Raw genomic sequence first — 4858 nt, forward strand, 5'->3', positions numbered from 1 at the left:
AGAGAGAGACAGAGAGAGACAGAGACAGAGAGAGACAGAGAGAGAGAAAGAGAATCCCAGGCAGGCTACACACAGTGCAGATCCCAACAAAGGGCTCAATCCCAACGTCCCTGATATCATGACCTGAGCTGAAATCAAGGGTCAGACGCTCAACCAACTGAGCCACCCAGGCGCCCCCTCTAGATCTTTCCTTTTAACCTCTACACAGTATTTTGTTGTAGAATATTCCACAATATTCCATTCTTCTGTTCATGGTCATTCCTGTTGTCTCCAAATTTTGTACTGTGCTACTATGAACATTCTGGGACACATCTCGAGCATGCGTGTGTTTCTCTGGGGCAGATATTTAGGAACGGAACTGCTAAGTTATACAGTACTCATTTCAACTTTGCTTACTATTGGAAAATTGTTACCGAAGTGTTGCACCAGTTTATGTTCCCGGTAGCACCGTGTAAGAATTCTTGCTTCACATCCCACCCCCTCCCCCGCCCCAGCACTTGGTGTTTTCAGAATCCAGGTAGATTTCTAAGGTACTAATTCCGGTATGTAAGATGGCTGTTTTGCACTGAATTCAGGTATTTTAAAACTAGTTGTAAATGTGCAGGGAGGTATAGCCCTATATCTTCCCCAGCTGCAGTAAAGAGATCATTTTAGCTTCTGAAGATAGATTCCAAAATGTCCGCCATGGTGGAAAAGTTACGGTTCCGTTAGTCACTAACGTTTTATTTGTTCTCCTTTGATGTCTCATAGATTGTTATGGAAAAGAGCACATTCACTATCAAACTGCGAGTAAAAGTTAACTGAAGTAGGGGGCACCTGGGTGGCTCAGTGGGTTGAGGTCGAGCGCCCCCGACTTCCGCTCAGGTCATGATCTCATGGTCCGTGAGTTCCAGCCCCACATCGGGCTCACTGCTGTCAGCACAGAGCCCACTTCAGATCCTCTGTCCCACCCCCGCTTGTGCTCTCCCAAAATATAAATATTAAAAAAAAAAAAAAAAAGTTAATTGAAGTAATCCTAGGCACATCAAGCTCTTTTCATGCTTCAAATCTTTGACTTTCTCTTCTGCTCCATTATGATATTTTCATTGTTCTCCAGCCTGGTTGCATTTCTTTGCTTATTTTGATAGTAATCAAGTTAGTGAGTCTCTCTCACAAATATGCAGATGAAATGTATCTTCGAAATGATTTATATTTGATTTTGGTTGGGTTTATGCAAAGTTTCATTTAGCCGAAGGAATACATCTTCATGAAGTTCAACTTCACTGGCTGTTCTCAATACACGTTAATGGTCCTATCTGGAGGTCATATACTGAAACCATCTCCCCAGAATTTAGTGCGCTAATTTGTACGTGTGAAAATGAGGTGATCAACAAACATCGGATAGGCGCTCGCTAAGTGCAAAGCAAAACTGAAGACCTAAATATATCATGCGTGAGCTTTAATATATATAATACATTTTGAACTAAAAAGGAAAGCCTATTGTCACTTCTACTGATTTTCTTTTCAACAGTACAAAGGGTTTAAGTTTTCTCTTTAACACTGGTTCCTTTTTTTTTAATGTTTATTATTTATTTTTGAGAGAGAGACAGACAGACAGAGTGTGAGTCGGGGAGGAGCAGAGAGAGAGGGAGACACAGAATCCAAAGCAGGCTCCAGGCTCCGAGCTGTCAACACAGAGCACAACATGGGCTCGAACCCACCAACTGTGAGATGATGACCTGAGCTGAAGTTCAACACCTAACGGACTGAGCCACCCAGGCGCCCCAACACTGGTTTGTTCCTAAGCGTTTTTGCTGGCCTTGGGCAGGCCCCATGAAACCAATCACAAACTGACCATTTCAAATCAATGTAGGGAAGTGTACCAAAATGTGATAAAAAATAACTTGCTTTGACAATTACTTGCTTGAGACTTGATTCGTTAAGCACTCTCGAGTTTACTGCCCCTAGGGGAAGCAGGTTCCTATGTTCTAATACCTATTGAGTGAAACTGGATTGATTTCTGACCAAGCCCCAAACAGAATCACTAATTTCTCTTCCAGTGAAGCATTATACTCCCTTACATTTACAAAAATATACTCAGAAATGTCCTCGCTTCTTAAGAGAATACTAGAGCCCAGATGTCAGGATGGCTTTCATAACAACTCTATGAGATTCATACGCAATTTTGGAAATGTCACCAATAACGTTTACTCTTCAGCCAACATAGGAATAAAAACTGGAATACCCATTTTAATTTTCAAGGAGCTCTTTGGAGATTAGCTTCTTTCTAACTAGTTCACTGAAAGCACTTGCTCAAAAAAAACTCAAAGTAAATTTAAAGGCAAAAGAAATGTTTCATTGTGTGATGGGATGCTCACTGAGGCATCTGAAACATTTCTCAGTTGTTAAAAAACAGAAGATTCAGTTGAACCAACTTGATAGATTTTTGTTCCTTCTCTATATTAAGCCCAAAGTTCTGGTTCCCTAGTGGGCTTTGGAAGAGGTGAAGTCTGGTGAACCCAACTAGGTGCCCTTTGCAAAAGCAATGGTTCAGAAAACCATCTCAGAGATCTAGCTGTCTTCTGGGTTTCCTTGGGCTCCATGATATGGAAGCAGATTTTTTTCAGAGTGTAGAAATATCCACTCACCAATGTGGCTATCCATCTAACCCCTGAAACCTCATTTACAGCTATCCTGGGGGAAGAAACTGTTTTTAAGTTTATTTAGTTTGAGAGAGGGACACATTGCAAGTGGGAGAGGGCCAGAGAGAGGGGGGAGACAGAGAGAATCCCAAGCAGGCTCCACACCATCAGCACAGAACCCAATGTGGGGCTCGAACTCATGAACCGTGAGACCACGACCCGAGCCGAAATCAAGAGTCAGACACTTAACCGACTGAGCCACCCAGGAGCCCTAGAAAAAAAACACGTCAGTTTTCCTTTATTTAAGTAATCTCTACACCCAACATGGGGCTTGAACTCATGATTCCGAGAGCAAGAGTCACATGCTCTTCCGACTGAGCCAGCCAGGCGCCCCTGGATGAAGAAACTTTTTGAGCACAACATTTTATCCTAGTTCTAGTCAGATCTCTCCATCTCTGTCTCTCAGGGAATTATGAAGCAAGGCTCAAGGTAAACATCTATTTTTCCCAATTTCCTTAGCATCGTTTATTAAACAGTGCCCAATTTCCCCACATGCCATGCTACATCCAATAATACAGCAAATTCCATATGTGTAAGACTTTGTTTCTGGTTTCTCTTCTCTGTTCTATTGTATCTGGCTACCATGAGGCTAATTCTCACTGTTTTATTTATTACCGCATTATGATGAACCTGAAGGTCAACATTTAACTCAAAATACCTCTGGTATCTTTCGGGTGTCGCTAATAAAGGAGAGGAAAGGAGGATTCAACATATAATTGATACTAAACTGAAAAAAATACACGACTAAATTTAAGGTTGAATATTTTTAATGTGGAATTAACACAAGTACATTTACATTGTAAGTACATTTACAATGTAATTAAATTTTGAAGACTTAAAGGGAAATTGCTGCTATGTTTTATAGTAACACACATTTATAGCCCAATAAAATTAATACAGTGCATTTCCATGTACAAATACATATATAAATGCAGCATTCGTTGTACAGTGATTAAGACATTAAAAGACTATAACTGTATGTTTGAAACTACAGAACTCAGTATCATCTTAAAGGATTAAAATCGCTAGTTTAATACCATAAAAATGAAGACGTTTTGTGCAGAGGGGCATCATCAATCAAAAATTTTATCTCCTAGCTGTGTCTTCTAACCACAGGGTCAGCACTCAAGAGAAACGTACTTTAGTCTCATTTTGTTGTTGTTATTGTCGTAGAAGCATTAAGCGAAACATCACATTTATGGACATTTTCATGAGCGAGTTATAAATCAATCATCATAAATTCAGCAAATTGGACATTCGAAGACTTATAATTTGCAGGTACCTTTGAATAAAATACAATCGGTTTGTCATACAAACTGTTACATCAAATGATACCACTGGCATTAACTATGATCTTAACATGACACATAAACCTACTTAAAAGATACATTTATGTCTAATATAGTTATTGTGGTGTTTATCGTAAAACCAATAATCAAAAACCATGCGCCTAATGTGCCAACTTGACAGGAAAACTCACAACCCGTGATTCAAAAGGCAGCAATTTCAAACCATTGTCTTCAGTGGTCCGTAAAAGAAAATACTCCAAGCATAAATTCAACACCGCATGCAAAAGCTGGCCCTGGGCTTTAAAGCAAGTGGTCACGCTTTTTACATATTTAGAAGAAAGACATCTCTACACGGATCACCAAAAAAAAAAAAAAAACAACCCTAGGAAGAGACACAATATAACTTAAGAACACCTTTACCAGAACTGCTTTTTCTACAAAACGCAAAAGCAAGTGAAGACACTGGAAACGTAGAGCTTTGTAACAGGAACACCTCTTGTGCAAATAGGAGTCTTTCACTTAAAGCTGTGACACGTGTATCCAAGTTTCAATGCGTAAAATGTAAACTTCAACACATCCTAACTACAGGATTTTTGGCTTTGGATCTTTCCAGAGCCGTAAGACAGCTCTGTCAACCCTAATACCAGTCAAAGTGCAAAAGAGGTCCTTCAGAACACATCCCTTTGGTACGTTAGAGTCCCACAGGTAACAGAAGTAAATAATGAAATAAAATCATCAGCCCACAAAGGGGTTTAAACTCTCTGGTTATCTCTCTTCTCTCTTTGGAATTTTGTTTTGTTTTGTTACTGAAAAGTTACCCCGAACATTACAGGGAAAGCGTTTTGCCTGGAAATGTTCCGAGTGAGTGATCTCTGGGTTTTAGATGGA

The sequence above is a fragment of the Herpailurus yagouaroundi genome, unplaced genomic scaffold (genome assembly GCF_014898765.1).
Source record: "Herpailurus yagouaroundi ecotype Mexico unplaced genomic scaffold, PumYag 67702, whole genome shotgun sequence".
NCBI classification, from domain to species: Eukaryota; Metazoa; Chordata; class Mammalia; order Carnivora; family Felidae; genus Herpailurus; species Herpailurus yagouaroundi.